Genomic DNA, 19307 nt, shown 5'->3' with positions numbered 1-19307 from the left:
GAAAAGCCATATAAAACAGGTACTATTATTACCCATTTTAAAAACTTCTTTCATAAAAGGCTTAGGTGTATACAGAGGGTGGAATTTTATAAGATCAATGAAAAAGAGACAGAGTAAGAAAGTAACCTTGATGAGAAAGCCTATTTCTGGTAGGGACTCTTTTGGCTACATGAGAAGAAAATCCAGCTTACAGTGGAGTGATTAAAATGGAGATTTATTGGTTTACATAAACCAAAAGCTGGATCCAGGGGCTCAAATGGTTTCCTCAGCATTTGGTCTCTTCCCATCTTTTTGTGTTTGCTTTCTTCTGTGATGGTTTCATTCAGGTCATTTCTCCCTGGAGGGCTAGAGAGAATCAACAACAGCACCACACTTCAGATCTCATCACTTTAGCAATCCCATCAAAACTAGAACTTTTCCATTCCACTCATCAAAATCATCTTACGATGCTGGAGTTTCACTGGACTGATGCCCATCAAATTAGGCCCACACCCACCACTGTGGCCATGGAGCTAGAATATGATTCACCCAAACTAGGTCATATGCTATATTCCTAATGCTAATCATCCTCCAAAAAAATCAGTTTCTGTTACTAGATGAAGGGAAAATGACACTAGGACAGTAAAAGTCAAAGCTGTCTGCCAAATCATAGAAATAAGTGCAAAAATGAACTGAACAAGATAGAAATCATAAAACAGTGCTGAAGGGAGCTCAGGTGAGAAAGGTCCTTGAGGAGGTAAAGAAAATCATATAAGAGAGAAAAGAAAAGGAATAGAGTGTAAAAGTGTTCTTCTCATTACGCACGTAAGAAAATCACAATGGGGTTTAACTTTTATTATGACTTTAATTGCGTATTGAGCCTTGCCCTAATACCCAGGCTCTATGGGAAGTAAAAGACAACATCCAACCGGATTCTGCATTAAATAAGCTAACAGGATATAGCGCTGGCTCCCAAGTCTAATCCAGTGCAACAGCCAAGCTATCTGTGAAGTTCTGTGTTAAGCCGTAACAGACTGATGAAAAAGACAGACTCATAACCAACTACAACTCAAAATAGACCATGGTAAGTACTATAAAAGAAATCCTGACAAAGTTCTTTGGTGGGGGGGTGGGAGGGAACAGTTAGAGGTTATTAAAGAGGGACAGAAGGTCCCAGAAGAAGCCACCATGGAAGAAGTGGCATCTTCACTAGGCCCTGAAAGATGGGAAGCATCTTGACGTGAAAATTGATGGGAACAGTAACTAATGGTAAGAGAACAAAGAGAAAGAGGGTGAAAGTAGTGTCTAGAGATGTGAAACCAAAACTCTTGAAAGAATTATAAAAGAAGATGAGGTTATAAATGTAGTTGGTGAAAAATATATGAAGGCCATATTGGGGGGTTAAATTCTTCAGGCAAAGACATTCAACTAAAGATCTTCAGTTATCTGCAGAGTGTCATGAGTTGTGCAGGGCCAATAGAGTTGTCCTACAGAAAGAACATTCTGGCTGTAAACGTGTCAGGGATAGATCGGAGGAAATGAACCAGAGGCATGGAATCCCACTGAGAGTTTATGGCAAAATTCTGAGTGGAATAGCGGTGGAAATGAAGGACGTAACAAAGGAAAGAAATGAGAAATTGAAGCAAGAAATAGTTTGGAATAGAATCCAGAGAACTGGTCAATAACCAGTTTGTGAGAATTGAAAGAAGAGATTTTTTAAAATGTCAAGACCTGGGAACTTAGGAGAATGGTGATGCCATTAATAAAGCTAGAGGTCACAGAGAGGAAGCGGGTTTGTGTGTGTGTATCTGATTTGTGCAAATGAGTAGAGTGGAGCAGAAGGTACATGGGGAAAGGGTGAAGAATGACTTCCCAGCAGAGAGGAAATAAACCCATGATTGGATGAATGGTAGGATGCAAGTGAAGGAGACAACCATAGGGTGTGCATGTTAAGACATAATTTGAAGTATATTTAGACTTTTAAAATGTCATTTATGATCTCTAGTCCCTAACTCCGAATCAGACTCATAGCAAATGAAAGTTTGAAAAATATCAGCTAAATTGGTCTTTATTTCCCTGACTGTACCTTACGAATAATCCTGAACCCTTGCCATCGAGATTTGCTTCTTTTTACATTAAGGAAGCCTAAGCTTTTAAGAACCGATTCCTTAATCTGTACAAAGTTTAGGTCATTTTCTGTCATTTTCAGAAAACTGATTCTTGCACAATCTCCAGTTTCTTTTCTCTAAAGACATTGGAGAAGTAAATATTTAGTAAATATCCCCTTTTCCTCTGACACAATTTCTCTAGTCTGCTTTTAAAATACCTGCAATTCTTTCATCTTAAAACTAGCCAGGGGGAAAGGAAGAAGTTGGAGGTGATTGCTTGAAATCAAACATCATTTTTTGGGCAGCCCAGGTGGCCCAGCGGTTTAGCACCGCCTTCAGCCCAGGGCATGACCCTGGAGACCCTGGAGACCCTGGAGACCCTGGAGACCCTGGATTGAGTCCCATGTCAGGCTCCCTGCAGGGAGCCTGCTTCTTCCTCTGCCTGTGTCTCTGCCTCTCTCTCTCTCTCTCTGTGTCTGTCATGAATAAATAAATAAAATCTTTAAAAAAAAAAACATCATTTTTTGGAAAATGTTAAGCACTTGTTTTGAGATTCTAGGTGGGCAGAAAAGGGAAGCAAATAACCTGACAACAGCACTCTTATGGGAGGGTCTCAATGCTGATAATACCCAAGCAATTCTTTTTATTTTGGCCTCTACATTCCTCAAATCAGGCATATTCCCTGAAGAACTCACACCAGATTTAACATGATAAACAACATGCACTGAGATGAGGATGCATCAGGGAACCTGAAGTGACTCTTAGTTAACTATCAAAGCTAAAAATACTCGTTAAAGCTGTAACTCCCTTCCTCTAACTCAAGATGCTGGGGTATTAACCTGAAGGCTCAGTGAATGGGAGTACAGCAGCAGCAAAGACAAGTCAACCATGACAGGAAGAAAGAGGGCTGGGACTGAGGTAGAAGGTGAGATAAAGGATCAAATAAAGCCAAATGCTGTCCTTAAAGATAAAGTGGTCACTTAAAAAAAGAAAGAAAAAGAAAGAAAGAAAGAAGAAAGAAAGAAAGAAAAAAAGAAAGAAAGAAAGAAAGAATTATTACACATTAGCAGATTTGCCCTCCTATCTTTTCCTTATTTATCATGGTTCACAGAACTCTATTTTTTTTTCCATTTCTCATCAGATGACCTAAAGTTAAGTCTTAATAGAGTTTACCAACTTCAAGAAAAAAATCCCATTGTTCTTCCCAGGGATTGGCTTAAAAATGAATATGCTATATAATTCTGGCTAACTAGGTGAACAAAAGTCTGCTGAATGGTCTCTGGGTGAAGTTTCCTTGCTGCTGTGAAGAGGAACACACAAAAGGATGCCCATTACCCTGCTCCCCATGTTCTTTGAAATGGTGTCAAGTCCGCATTGGGATCACACCTAGATCTTGAGCAGCTCTCATCTCACTCCCATGAAGAGTGCTAGTCAAAGACAGAGTCAGATGGCAGGACAGACACCAGGGGAGGCTACATTCTTGAGGATTTCATTTAATTGCTGAATTAACCAATCTGGAACCCACTGGTAAAATTATTATAATTTACTTGAAAATACTTCAGTATATACATTGTGATATTATGTGAGTGTAACTTGGGTTGAGCTCTACGCGTTGTAATTAAAGGTTCCCTCTCCCAGAGTGATCAATGACTATGGCAATCAAGAACACAGGAGTGGTCTGCTGGCATTCTCATCAGGACATCTGTACTTCAGAAAGGCACTTCCGTTACCTGTGTTTTGCTCAATAACCTGCACTCTGCTAATTAGCATACAAATGTCAGAAAAGGGCTTTTAGTGATAAAAATAGCAGCCGGTTGACTGGCATGATGAATGTTAAAATCGGGCTCTCGCTGGTGAAATTGAAGGTATTCAAGTTGTATGGATTTGCTAAAATCATTTTCTAGATACTTCTTACACTTGCATGAATAGAGAATAAGAAGGAAGCAAGATAATAAGCCCATGCTGTTCGAGATGTTGCACCAGGCTAAATACCTGAACCAGAGAGTCCCTGGCCATGGAATCCACCGACCTGTTAGCCCGCAGCTGGCTGTGGGGACAGCAGAATCTTATCTCAGGAATCTTAGTGATTGCCTTCAGTGACCCTTTCCTACAAGATGGTTTGATACTCTGAAAAGATAAGAAGGTGGGACTTCCTCAACCCTAGACAACAGATGATATGAACTCTTTTCATTCACTTGCCCACTAATAAACGTTTAGTACAGTAACTATCCGGAGCAGCGTCACTGTACTTAAGACTTTTTTGCAACATGACCCACCATAAGGCTGCTTCTTTTGAGAACAATACATTTTATTTATTGTCTAAGACAGCTGAGTCAGGATTTTCTATTACTTGCTGCTGACAGCACCCTAACTTATGTACCCCACTACCTCTACCAGTTCAGCCATTATCTCTGCAATTTAGGTAGTAGTTTGAGGGGTATATATTATATTTTTTCTTTCTTTTTTTTTTTTTTTTTTGGTTTTTTTTTTTTACTATTTTTACTATTTTTTTCCTTACTCGGAAAATGTGTTGTAGGAGAGAAAACAATGGAATAGGAAATCATGATACAAAGTTTGAGACTCCACCCTGTGCAGGTCTTGGGTGTATCATTCAACCTCCTTAGGGTTGAGTGACAGCCAAAGTAGCAAATGAGGATGAGTAAATCAGACAGCCTGGGTTTAATCCCACTTACTAGCTGTGTGAACTTTCTATGCCTCAATCGCCTTATCTATACAATGGGCTAGCACCTACTTATAGTTGTTGTAAGGATTAAATAAAACATACCATGTTCAACCCCTAGCACAATGCCTGGCACGGTACCTGTGAAATCAATGTAATCATTATAATCTCTAAAATAAGATTATCAGTCTGAATGGTCCCCTCATTCCTCCTCTGTCTAAGACTTTGCAATTTTACTTTCATGATTGTATGCTCCAGAGAGGACATTAGTGAAGAAACGTAAAATTCACCTATTTTAAATGCAGCTCTAATCCTAGTGTTGGGGAATGCCATCCGGTCCTTTATTTACACAAACATTTACTGAGTGCCTACTGTAAACAAGGCACTGTGTAAACATGGGCAGTATCTCTGAGGAGCTCCTAGCCCTGCAGAGAAACCAGGAATATCTGTTTTTCCCCCAAAATGAAATTTCTGCTTGCCCCGCTATCTTCAACTTTAATAATAGAACCTTTCTCAAAACAGATCAGATGTTTGTTTTGTTTTGTTTTGTTTTGTTTTGTTTTGTTTTTTTACAGATCAGATGTTTGAATGAAAGACTCCTAACTCTGGGAAACGAACTAGGGGTGGTGGAAGGGGAGGTGGGCGGGGGGTGGGGGTGACTGGGTGACGGGCACTGAGGGGCAACTTGACAGGATGAGCACTGGGTGTTATTCTATATGTTGGCAAGTTGAACACCAATAAAAAATAAATGTATTAAAAAAAAACAGGTGTTTGATACAAATTCATGTTCCACGTGACATAAATCTGTGTTCCAACTTTGAGTGCCTCACCCAATGTGGAGATTAGCATTTGTCCCCTTGGCAGTGGTGAAGGAACAATAGCGAGAACCAACGAAAAGCCTGCAAAGTTAGAGAAAACCAAGACCCAGGCGATTCTACAGGATTTTGGTGCCATTATCGATGAAAGAGCCCACTCCTGAGAACTCCTTGCTCATGAAAACAAGTATCAAAAAGGAGGATCTGAGACAAGGAGATTCTTTAAAATTAGGAACTCTTTCCCCCTCTCCTCTCCATAGGCCTGTTTAAATTTGCTCCTTAATCAAGAAAGCCAATATTTTCCCCTCTCATCATGAAACATTGCTTATGAATTGATCTCCTCTTATGAGATGCATGCTACCATGTGTGAGAGCACAGTGGGTTTGGCAACCTGAACAAAGCCCCCATGTGTTTGGACCCACTGTACAGCACACACTTGAAACACCATCTGCAGGCGGCCTTTCTGCTCCAACTTGTCAGGGTGAGCGGCAGGAGAGAATCATGAGTTGAGCTGCTTCGTTAACTGTCAGTAGTGCTGCCAGTATGAGGGGAACATCTGTACCAGCCAGACTTGATGAAAATTAAACAGTTAACTAAGTCTGGAGATATATGCAAGGGAGACTCTCAATGTCCTTCACACAAAAACTGTGCCTGTGAAACCCCTAAAATTGATGTCTTCATATCTTAGCATTCACTGCAAGCACCGGGGTCACTTGAGGGTCGTTTAAAGCTGTGAAAACATCTCTGAGATGATTCTTGGATCTTTTCACTTGTTGGTGTCTTACGGGGAGCATGGGAGGAAGCTGAGAATCAGTGAGCCTTGTCCTTGTCCTGATCTTTCTTCACCTTTCTCCGTGGTGAAAACAATGAATTATCTCAGCATGGACAGTATTTCAAAATCTTCCCCTGAAATAGTCTCTAAAGAAAAAAGCGTTTATGATAGAAGGTTTTGTGAACCACAAATAAAAAAATTTTTTTAATCAAAACTCTCTACTTCTACACAAATTGAAGCAGGTTGGTACCCTCAGCGTGATTCCTGAGTGTAGGTCTGTTGAGAAGGCTGGCTGAAGAATTCTGAAGAAAACTGGCATGTTCACCCGGAGCAAACTGGACAGATAGAATGGTAGCCAGCCAGCGAACAAAGGAGACACCGTCTACGTGGGCTTAACCACGAGGCATGCTAGGACTTCAGTTAATAATAGCTGCTGGGGGTGCACCTGGGTGGCTCAGTCGGTTAAGCATCTGCCTTTGGCTCAGGTTATGATCCCAGGGTCCTGAGATTAAGCCCCGCATTGGGCTCCCTCTCCCTCTGCCTGTTGCTCCCCCTGGGTGTGCTCTCACTCATTGTCAAATAAATAAATAAAATTTTTTTAAAAACATTTTTTTAAATAAATGTCTGTTGGGGAGAGGAAGTCAAGAGTTGGTGGCTCAAAGAGTGACCAACAGTCTGAACCACGGCTGCCCAAGTGTCAGAGCAAACGCCAACCAGACCAGAACTCACACCTACCAGGGAAGTGACATAGGAGACAGGAATTTTTAGGCTGTGGGTGCCAATTCTGGTTGAGAACAAGATCGGAACCAGCAATCGCAGGTGCAGAAAGCAAGGAACACTCAGAGATGACCAAGACATTCAGGCTCCAAATAAGTGAGTTGATGTTAGGTATGTACTTGTCATGTGGACAAGAGTATCTGATAAGCTAAGTAGTTCACTGTGTAGTTAGAGAAGAAAGCTGCCACAAGGTGATCAGGTGACTGGGGGCTCGTCTCAAGAGTCTCCAGCTTCTACGCTGACACAAGATCATTACAAATCCTCGTGTAGGAGGCAGAAATATCCTGTTGTATATATTCGCAGTATATACCTAGCTAGTCTTGGTTCAGGAACTGGGCGATTTGAACCTGTCTACAGCCTTCAATGAATGCTACTGAGCAGAGTCTGGAAAGGCAAGGACTGGCATCTGGTAAACCTTGTTCCCGGATCTCTCTTCCCACGAGCCTATTGCCCTTGACCTAGGTCTTTCTTTATCTCCTCATTCTTGGTACTCAGCCACCACTCTCCAAGTTAAAATGTATTGTATTTTTTCAATTTGAGAGTTCTGACTAAATCTATACACACAACTGAGAGGACTGTACTTACAAAGTTACCCATCATCCCCATTCCAGCTCTCAGCCCATAATTATACTGACCCCACTCTCAGCATGAATATAATTAAATATCTAGCGTAACCACTAACCTGACACAACTACCAGTAAATAGGAATAAATTAGGGTGACAACTTGCTTTAAGACGTCACAATCACCATTTTCTTCTCAAGTAATTAGAGAAGAATAGAAGAATCTGGAGATAAAACCAGTGGATTGAATAACATTTCCATGAGTCATCAGCATACTCTAAAAATGACTCATAACCATAAGTTCTGAGGTCTAGAAATGTTCACCTATTTAAGCAAATGCTGGAAAAACATCAGAAACTCTTGGGATGAGGTCAAGTCCCTGTAACTATATTGCTCCTGCATCCACTGATCTGGTGATGATTTAACAGTGTGAGTTAGTTTTAAAAAAAAACAAAACTGGTTTTAGTTTGTAGTTCATGACTATTCACTCCCAAAAGGAGAACCCAGTGTTCCCTAAAATTCCTTTTACCACAAATTGTATTGATTAGCTTATGAATAGAAAGGCTGGGGAGCCAGTTGCAAAAAGAAAAGGTATGGGGAGGTTCGTCTGACATGGATTTAAGGAAGTTGCATGGTTCGTACTCAGGGTAGCTGGCGGGGCCCTGAAGAAGGGTTGGGTATCTCCCCCTCATGCCACCAGAAAAGCTGCAAACTAGGCTGAAACTAACAGCCTCATCACAGATCCCATGCACAGGCAAGGGAGGTAAGGAGGGCAGGTAAGGAGCCAAAAGCAGCTGAGAGTAAGGGCATGCACGGTGACGGGGGGAGCCAAGGTAAGAACCCTCTCTCCTCCTCTGGACTCCCTCAAGCCCTCTCCCTTTACCATGGACCTGAATGAAAAGGAGTCACATTCATGACTGAGATTGAATGTCTAGCTCTCCCTCAATAAAATATAATTTTACTTTGAAAAATGAAGGATTGTAAAATTTTCCTATCCAAGTTTTGAGGATGGTAAAATGTGTACCCACTGCTCACACAACAAGCCAAAGACTATCATCTGACTTTATGTGTATATAAGGAAAGAAGAATATTAAGGAAATATCCTAATAGGTAATGGGAAAAGGTCTGGAGAAAAAGAATTAGAAAATGTAGGGTAATGGCTCCTCCCCGGTGCCCTGGCACAGATCCACATGGGCCCCACGGGCAAAGGCTTGAACCATAGGCTCTCTGAGTCATGACAGGAGGCAGCATGATCCTCAGAGACCAGAGGCGATCAACTGGGAGGCTGGGGATGGCCTGGAACCATCTCCCATTTGCTTTTCTACCTCCCCCAGGAGACTGTCATGAGACAGCTTCTCATGGCCTCTGCTGAAGTATGAGATTTCGGGCCAACCTCCCCCAAAGTAATATAGTCGCAGACCATGAAACCACTTAGCTACAGTCTAGAATGGGCGGCTCAACAGCCAGGTATCCCAGGACATGCACTCCAGTCATTCAACCCCTGTGGTTTTGGGAACATCTTTTTTGGCATGTGGGAATAGGACCTGACAGTTGGCAGCCTTAATTACTCTTACTTTGACTATGTGAGTAATTAACTCAGAAAAAAAAAAAAATCAGAAGTGGCTTGTTGTCAAATTAGGGTCAGATCAATTAGGTCTTGGCTTTGGGCCTTGCCTTGTATTGGTGTGCAACAGGAGGGGGGAAAAGCTAGGAAGGACTACCAAAGGCTAGAAAGAAGCATGCAAAGCTATTCACGAAAACTTATCTTACAATAAATTCCTTAACAGTAGTTAAGAAAAAAGAAATGTAGTAAAGGAAATGGTCCTTGTTTTAAACTCCCACTGTGTTGGGAACACCTGGGTGGCCCAGTTACTTAAGCATCTGCCTTTGAAAAAAAAAAAAAAAAAAGCATCTGCCTTTGGCTCAGGTCGTGATTAGAGTTCTGGGATCAAGCCTCACATTGGGCTCAGCAGAGAGTCTGTTTCTCCCTCCTCCTCTATCCCTCTGTGCGGTGTGCGCGTTCTCTCTTTTTCTCAAATAAATAATTACATTTTAATAAATAAATAAATAAATAATAAATAACTAAATAAATAATCTCCCACTGTATCTATACACATGAAACATATACTCCACACATCCCCAAGTGAACTCTCAAGTGGGCCATTGAGGACAATCGGCTGAGCAATGGCATGCCTGCCACCACCAGGACCAAAGTTTGTGACGTCCGCATGGAATGACTGAGTGCCCTCCTTATGCTTAGATTCTTTTCATTATTGGTTTTTCTATTTTGATGTTCCATATAATGAAATAGAAACATGTTTTATTAAAAGTAGACTCTTTCCGCTCTCTTGTTCCTATGGTTCAGGTGAAGTAATGAAGGTTGAGATAACGACAGGGGAAAAAAGAAAAAACATTAAGCCAGGAAGGAGTATGAGTTTCTGAAACTATGCTTCCTCTTTGGCCACGTAAACAGAGTCAAATTTCAAGAAAATGTCTTGGATTCCCTTTCAGTATTCTCTCTGCAGAGAGGGTGCGATCATAGTGAAAGGGCAGGACTACATTGACATGCTATTAATATTTCCTACATTGTGCCAGAACAAGACAAAAAAAAATCTGCAATTTTTTAATCCTTATGACTATTTTGTGAAATAGTTGAGGGTAGAGCCTCTTACCATATTCTTTCACATTGATTTCATTTGACTGGTGGTAAGGCTTACAGAAGAAAACTAGGAAATTTAGAGAGAAAAATCCTAGAATACACACACACACATACACACACACACACACACACACACACAAACATAACCTTTGGTACTTTTTCCAAAAAATAAGATGTAAAGGAAAAGTGTTAATTGATTTAAGAACACATCTAGAATAATATTTCTTTTTTTTTTTAGAATAACATTTCTATTAAAGGACACCTTAGGTTGCTTCCATGACCTATGCTTTCCTAAAGAAAATGTATATGTACACTTCTCTTCCATATAAAACAGGATTCTTTCTTCTGAAGTACAGTCTCACATGCTTTTATATACTGAGTGACAAAGAGTAGACTTGTTTTACACTTTGATTATTCCTTTAGGAAAATTAATTTATGGTCATCACTCAATAAAGGTTTGTAGCAAGTTTGCTTTCACTTGTACTGAGAAACAATCTTCATTCAGAAATGACTATTGCTTCTGTATATATCACCTATCCCCCACCCCACTTCCAACAGTGACTAATACATGTTATTATGCAGTAAATGGAAATTAAAAAGGTAATGAGGCCAAACAAAGCCCATGAATTCTTTTCACCCCGCCGTTAGCGACCTAACCTCCATTAATTAATAATACTCTGACATAGAAATGAATGGTAAAATATTACATCTGCCATTAAGTAGGTATGAAATTTCTTTACTTTTAAATCAGATGTCTTAGAATAGTCAATCATATGTTCAGTCACCAGCAAATATTTATTGAGCCTTTATTATATGTCAGGCTCAACCAGTTAAAAGATCTGAGTATGGGTTATCGACAATAGTTCTAAGGCCATCCCAAGTAGCTGAAGAAATGAGAAAATATTTCTAGAAAGCTGAATTCTCTATCTTAAATCCAATGAATTTATAGGAAAACTACCATGGAGAAAAAAACTCTATTGTGTTCTTAATGGACTTTCTTCCATTTTCTATTTGTCACTGAGTAGAGGAAAGGCAGCTTAACTTCATTAGTGAGTCAGCTGGTTAGAACACTTAAATATTCCTAGGTGGGCCCAAGGACACATGACAAAGAAATAAGTGCTGTTGCAAATAATACCAAGTGTGGGTGGTACTTCAGATTTTGAAAGTGAATAGTTTTATAATTTATTAATAATAAAAGTGCAACAATAAAAGTAGTTATAGTTTATTAGACATTTTTATGTGCAATTCACTAATACCTAATTACACCCTTTTCCTTATTTAAAATCTGGAGTCCATTGTTTTCCTCTTGGGAATATTGAAGGGAGATGACACATTTTATATTGGATATGGTGGATTTGAAACCACACACACACACACGCAAACCTAGAATTATTGTTATTTCTCAGCATATTGCTTAAACCACAAATTACTACCCTCATGACCCTCTCTAAGATCCAATTTTTTATGTTACATGTGTTTCTGTTGCCTAACTTCAGAATTTTAGAACTAAGAAGTAATAGGGACATTTGGTTTCTCTCTTTTTTTTCCATTTGTAATTAGAGGAAAATGTATACTTCCATTTTATTTTTAATTTTGAATATTACTTAACAATATGAAATAAATTTGCTAAGCCTACTTGGAAAAAAATAGGAAAGAAAGCACCATTTCCCTTGAAATAGTGTTATCTTCAACTCAGGCAGATTATATGATTCCTCAGGTTAAGTCTCCAAAAAAAAAAAAAAAAAAGCTAGCATTTGAACTTTAATACAAGGGCCTAATTTGTTTCTGAACTTCAGTCCAGCATTAAATATGATACAGTGTCAGGCATCATATTTTCATTCTGAAAATATTGGTTTTGAACATATTCCAATAGATTTAATGGAATATTAGAGATTAAGGGAGATAAGAATCACTTCACGTATACTAGAAACTGTGATAACCTGCTACAGAAACACGAGTGTTCTAATCTTTTTTCAGATACCACTGTATACAAATTTCATACATATTTAACAAAGATTTAAACAAATATTTAGCCAATAGTAACCAATATTTGCTAAAAAGATTATCATTTGTTAAACTGTTAAGTGACCCAGCTAAATAAATGAGTAATTTTTCAGAATATTTATACATGTCAAGCCTAGTATATAACGCATGCAGTACAGTACATTAATTCTCCCAAGTGTCTCCATAGGTCAATGGAATAATAAACCCCAGTCGTTCATTATAAAGATGGAATGCTGATGCGATTTTCTTGTGACTTGAAGCCATATGACTTCTACCCTGAAAATATTGAAAGATTTATACATCAAAGATAAATTATCAACACATAGATTTTGCTTCCCAGTGTTGAGAAATGTGAAATAACAATAAGGTAGTGGTCAGAAAGCCATATTTCTCTATTTCTCTATTTAGATTATGTTACAGGCATGAAAAAATAAACCTTAGGACTTAAAGAGAAATTCAGACAGCTTTAGAACATTTTATCTGTGTCTTTTTCTTCTGCTCCAGTTTATTTGTTTTTTCATGAGATCCTGTTTATGAGATTCTGTGAGTCTTTGCTATAGAATGCCTTTTGTTTCCTTGACCTAGTGGCATGAAAAGTAGATGAATATAAAGGAAATGATGAGGGGAAGAAGAAATGCCATTTATTCAAGATAATATAAAATCTCTTGTTCTAGCAATTTACAGGATTAATGATTTTTTAAAAAAGATTTTATTTATTTGTTCATGAGAGACACAGTGAAGGGCAGAGACATGAGGAGAGGGAGAAGCAGGCTCCCTGCAGGGAGCCCAATGCAGGACTCAATCCCACGGCTCCAGGATCATGACCTGAGCGGAAGGCAGACGCTCAACCACTGAGCCACCCATAAGCCCCTAAAGATTTTTGACACTAATTCTAAGGCTAAAGAAATAATTTAAGGGATAACAAGACAAAAAAGTGTCTGGTTGCTTAAGTTAATTCATCACTTAGCACAAATGCAAAGGTTCTGACTGTAAAGGATAGACTTTTTTAATTCTACAAAATGACATAAATCACTGCCTCTAACATATCCCTCCCCCCACCACAAGCACTAGTATAAAACAAAGTAATAAAGCCCAACACTAGCACATCTTACTACCACAGAAAATAAATAGATTTCTAAATCACTCCGTGTAATTTTTTAAAAAATTTCTTGACTTTTTAAAAAATAAATTCAATTAACCAACATACAGTACATCATTAGTTTCAGATGTAGAGTTCAGTAATCCATCTGTTGCATATAACACCTAGTGCTCATCACATCATGTGCCCTCCTTAATGCCTTCCATAATATCCGGTTACCCCATCCCCCCCACCTCCCCAAGTCCATGTAATTTTAAGTGTATTCTTTTCACATGTATTGCTATTGTAATAGTTACCAGCTTATAAACACTCCTTCCACAAACATTGATAAACACCTACAATATGTGTTGGACATATTGGTAGTCTTAGCAGAGCATGGCTTACCTCTGACCCAGTACTCTTCATACATTACAAAAGTGATTCTTTCTCAGAATGCCAGGGTGTCTCAGTGGTTGAGTGTCTGCCTTTGGCCCAGGGTGTGATCCCAAGGTCCCCGGTATTGAGTCTCACATTGGGCTCCCCACAGGAAGCCTGCTTTCTCCTCTGCCTGTGTCTCTGCCTCTCTCTCTCTCTCTCTGTGTCTCTTATGAATAAATAAATAAAAATCTTAAAAAAAAATGATTCATTCTCTAATCTCTTTTTTCAAACAGACTTATATTCTTTGAAAGCCAAATACTGTCAGTAGAATTCTTGCCAGCAACAACTCCCCAGAGAAGATGATACTTGAACAAAATTCTGAGAACCACTAATGGTAATTATAATATTAATAATAATTACAATATTAGGAAAAAAGACAAAAAGGAGAAGGGGCAATAGGAAGGGATTGCTAATCACCAGTATGCTCTGTTTATTTTTCCACTTATCATAACTCTACAAAGGAGATAACATCATGGATCACATTTTATAAATTAGTAAGTCAAGATGCAAAAGTGTTAGCATCAAGGGGCACCTGGGTGGCTTAGTTGGTTAAACATCTGTCCTGAGAATTGAGCCCCATGTCAGGCTTTCTGCTCAGTGGGGAGCCTGCTTTGCCCTCTCGCCTGACTGCCACTCTCCCTGCTTGTTCTCTCTCTCTCTGACAAATAAATTAATAAAAAAAAATTTTTTTAAGTGTTAGTATCAGGGTATTAACTTGATCAAATTCATCCAAGAAATAGAAATACGTAGGTGCAGAGCGGTAAATGAAGGAGAGAAAGAGAGCCGTCTGTGGCCCATCACTATGTATGAGGCATGGATTTTGGCAGACAGGGGTCTGGGTTGTAGACATAGATTTAGGAGTCCTTGACTTGTATGTAGCAGTCAAATGTTTGCACATGTATAAAGAGGACAACAAAGAAAAATACCAGAGGGAGAGTATTATGAAAACAAAGGAGGAAGTGATGTCAAGAAAGAGTGACCAAAGTGTTAGATTCTGCAGGAGAGATAAAGTAGGATGAAAAGGGAAAGTGCACAATCATTTGAGAACTTGGGTGGGGGAGTATTCATAATACTCAGAATTCGTAATGCTCAGAATTGAGCATGTGATGGGGCAACAGACAAGGTCTGAAAAGAAACAAAAGGTACATGCACCCCAATGTTTATAGCAGCCAAACTGTGGAAACCACCCTAGTGTTCATTGACTGATGAATGGATACAGAAGAGGTGGTACATACATACAATGGAATATTACTCAGCCATGAAAAAGAATGAACTGTTGCCATTTGCAATGACGTAGATGGAACTAGAGAACATAATGCTAAGTGTAATAAATTGGTTAGAAAAAGACAAATACTATATGATTTCACTCATATGTGGACTTTCAGAAGCAAATAAGCACAGGGGGAAAAGAAGAGAGAGAGAAGAAAACTAAGAAACATTCTTAACTGTAGAGAACAAACTGATGGTTATGGGTGAGGGGGACAGGGGTCTGGTTAAATAGGTGATGGGGATTATAGAAGGCACCTGTCGTGATGAGCACTGAGTGTTGTTGTATAGAAGTGTTGAATCACTAAATCGTGTCACCCGAAACTAATATTACACTGTATGTCAATTAACTGAAATTTAAATAAAATCTTTTCTTTTAAGTAACAATGGAGACATGGCATGAAAACTGTCAAGGAGCTTGGCTATAAAGGGAAAAATACAGAAGCAAGGGCAACATAAGGTAAAGGAAAGATATAAAGATATTTTATGTCTTTAGATAGAAGTTATGTAAATATGTTTCTGAACTGAGGATAACTTAGTAACTCCCTGTAACAAGGGACATTTGAAATGGAGAAAGGAGATGACTGATGTAGGATTTTGGGGATTATGATGTCCAGAGCAAAGATGGTGCAATTAGGAAAAGCTGGGAAAGAAGGGCCTCTGAAATAAATGTGGGTGAGTTAAGCCACAAACTAAGTCATTAAACCGATGTACTGGAGAAGAATATTTATACTTCATCTTATAGACAGCTAATCTCCCAATACACATATAGGGCTCCTCGAACTCTGTAAAATATGACCAACAATCAATAAAAATAGCCCTGTGATAAAAGCAGCCAGTTCACTGGAAAGCAAATAGACCAACACATACGAAGATAATAACTCATAACAAGAGATATGCAAATGAGGATATTCAGAGATATTTGTTTTCACTCATCAGATCGTCAAAAAATGCAGAAGTTTGGCAACTTTGAACTTTTATGTTACTGTCACAACCTTAAAGGAGGAAAATTTGCAATATGTACATACTATAAATTTATTTACCCTTTGAACAATCCCACTTCTGGAGTTTATCTCATCCTGAATTTAAGAAGGGTTTGGTCTTTCAGGATTCCTTTTCTTTTTTTTCTTAATATTTTGTTTATTTTGCTTTTCAGATTCTGAACTTCTTGGACTCAAAACCTCTATGTCATTTGAAACATTTGTTTTTTAATTAGAGGGTATTTATATCACTCACAAGATAACATATATGCAAGGTTATTTGTTGCAGCATTCTTTATAACAGCAAAAGATGAGAACCTATCTTAAGTATCCATCCATGCTGGACTGATTCGTAGCTCATGGTATAGACTATGTGGTTGTAAAAAAGAAATATATGCAAATATATATATATACATATATATATTCTGTGTGGTGATATATTATACTACACATATATACTACCCTAGGATAGGTTTCAAATTTAAAAGAGACATGGTGCAGGACAATGAATATAGTAGCTTTCACTTGTGAAAGAAAGGGGAGGAGGGAAATAAGATAGATATATATATATATATATATATATATATATATATATATATACACATTTATATTTACATGAAGAAATGCAAGTTGGAAACTAAAAGCTAATCCTTACCAAAAGGGGCCAGAAAGGGAAAAGATATGACTATGAGACTTCTCAGTGTATATCTTTTTATATCATTCTGATTTTTAAATAATTTAACCATGTTAGCTATTAAAAAAATAAGAGTATTGAAAGAAAAATGAAATAAAATTTATTGTTTGTACTAACCTTTTTCATGATTAAATCACTGAATGCTGCAGGAAAGCTGTTCTCAGCCATAATGCTCTGAACCATTTTGTCTCTATCAGAGGTGAAGTATTCTGTATAATAAAATATCAAGGTGGGGGATCCCTGGGTGGCGCAGCGGTTTGGCGCCTGCCTTTGGCCCAGGGCGCGATCCTGGAGACCCGGGATCGAATCCCACATCAGGCTTCCGGTGCATGGAGCCTGCTTCTCCCTCCGCCTGTGTCTCTGCCTCTCTCTCTCTCTCTGTGACTATCATAAATAAATAAAAAATTAAAAAAAAAATTAAAAAAAAAAATAAAAATAAAATATCAAGGTTAGGAATGATTTTTTTAAAATAAATTATAGTAGAGCCAATGTTTTCCCCAATACTCTCATGCACTTAATATCCAATGTGCATCCTTGAATAGGAGAGAAATAGAAGTTATAACTGCTTGCTGGGAATTTGGAAGCACAGTACAGTAGTCCTGCTTTTATGCACAGGGGATCCTTCCCAAGACCCCCAGTGGATGCCTGAAACCAAGGATAGTACCAACCCCTAGATTACATTATGTTTTTTTTTCCCTATACATACGTCTGTATGACAAAGTCTAATTTATAAGTTAGGCACAGTAAGACATTAACAACAATAACAAATAATAAAATCGAACTATTTTAACAAGATGCTACAACAAAAGTAATGGGCATGTGGTCTCTCTCTTTCAAAATATCTTATTGTAGGGACCCGTGGGTGGCTCAATGGTTGAGCATCTGCCTTTGGCTCAGGGCCTGATCCTGGAGTCCCAGGATCGAGTCCCACATTGGGTTCCCTGCATGGAACCTGCTTCTCCCTCTGCCTGTGTCTTTGCCTCTCTCTCTGTATCTCTCATGAATAAATAAATAAAAAATCTTTTAAAAAATATCTTATTGTACTCACCTTTCTTACGATGAAGCAAGAGAATAAAATTCCTAGATGATGAAATGAGGCGATGCGAATGATGAAGGCATTGCAACGTAAAGTTAGGCTACTATACGTCCGAAGGATCATCTGATGTCCAACTGCGGTTTACCAGTTGGCTGCAGGAAATCTCAGAAAGTGAAACTGCAGATAGATTACTTGCTGCTGCAAACTGGCTCCAGGGCACATTTGCACAGGACTCACAGGTGAATACTATGGTCACATTCTATCTCAGAGAAGCAACTCACTCAGCAAATGCTGTTCTGGGATGCAAAAAAATAAAATGCTTAAACTGGAAATATCAAATGTATTTGTCTCACGCTGTTAAAACGTGAGAGACAATTCCTAGGAATTTCTACTATCAACACAGGAAGTATAAGCACTTACCAATACATTACCCGGAACCCAAGAAGGGCCCTGGCCCTTCCCTTTTGCTCGGGTTCTGAAAGTCTAAGACACAGAAGTCCAGCTCTTTGGAAATATTTTTTTTTCTTTTTAGTAAGAAGGATATTTACATTTGAAACCCTAAAGTTCCACAGGCCAAATAATTTTTGTTTTCAATCTCATGTCCATATACATTCTGAGGGAGAGGGAAAGAATAATTTCTCATGGAAGTTGCTTGTATATTAATCCCAGAGAACAAGCACCTTCAACTCTGCTTATACAGCTCTCAGCTGGTGACATTTCTGCAGCAGGCATTTTCCTCTAGAAAGCATCAAATAAATAAACAAAACCTGTTGCAATGTGTTTGGTGGCTTCAATTCTAGGCAGTCTTAGAGTTACAAATTAGCTTAGCTCTGTATATCCAAAACCTAAAAGAAATTGAACTGTGGAAATACATAAAGAGGTAAATAACTGAATTTGCCCCCAACCCAATGGAAAAATTGATTTTGTTTAAAGATTTTATTTATTTATTCATGAGAGGCACATAAAGAGAGAGAGGCAGAGACACACAGGCAGAGGGAGAAGTAGGCTCCATGCAGGGAGCTCGATCCCGGGTCTCCAGGATCACGCCCTGGGCCGAAGGTGGCGCTAAAACATTGAGCCACCCAGGCTGCCCAGAAAAATTGATTTATAGCACCAGTTCTGCATTGGTTCTTTAATAAGTAAAATTCAGGAGTTGGGATTAGATTGAGCCTATAGCTCTTCCTGCCTTAAGCATTCTGATTCCCCCTCTTCTTGGTTGGGCCAGGAAACAAAGCTGCATTTTCAGGTGGTCCTTAGTCTGAGACCAACATTTCAAATCATGCTACTTTCCACAATAGACAAGAAAATCTAAGGATACTTTCTGCCAAGAAAAATTGTCAGAAACATGTTCGTGAATGTATGGGAGCCCTCTACCATGCAGAGCTCTGAGAGATGAGAATCCTTTGTTCCAGAACTTCCTGAAATTCAGAAGCATCCTTATTGTTTCATAGCTCAGCTC

The 19307-nt window shown here is 38.8% G+C and overlaps 1 long non-coding RNA gene across 2 annotated transcripts in view; it reads right to left on the bottom strand.

Annotated features, from left to right (window-relative positions):
• LOC140595422 (uncharacterized) overlaps positions 1-18167 on the bottom strand; it is a 29100-nt gene extending 10933 nt beyond the window's left edge. Inside the window, exons 1-3 of one of the 2 annotated variants that reach the window (XR_011997011.1) lie at positions 17861-18167; positions 16930-17021; positions 192-345 (exon numbers count right to left, since the gene is read on the bottom strand). This is a non-coding gene — a long non-coding RNA (uncharacterized lncRNA). The remainder of the gene's footprint in view (positions 1-191; positions 346-16929; positions 17022-17860) is intronic. The other variant, XR_011997012.1, reaches the window with a different exon arrangement.
• Positions 18168-19307: the final 1140 nt, after the last annotated feature.

The sequence above is a fragment of the Vulpes vulpes genome, chromosome 14 (assembly GCF_048418805.1).
Source record: "Vulpes vulpes isolate BD-2025 chromosome 14, VulVul3, whole genome shotgun sequence".
Lineage (NCBI taxonomy): Eukaryota > Metazoa > Chordata > Mammalia > Carnivora > Canidae > Vulpes > Vulpes vulpes.
This window is presented reverse-complemented; position numbering and strand designations above follow the sequence as displayed.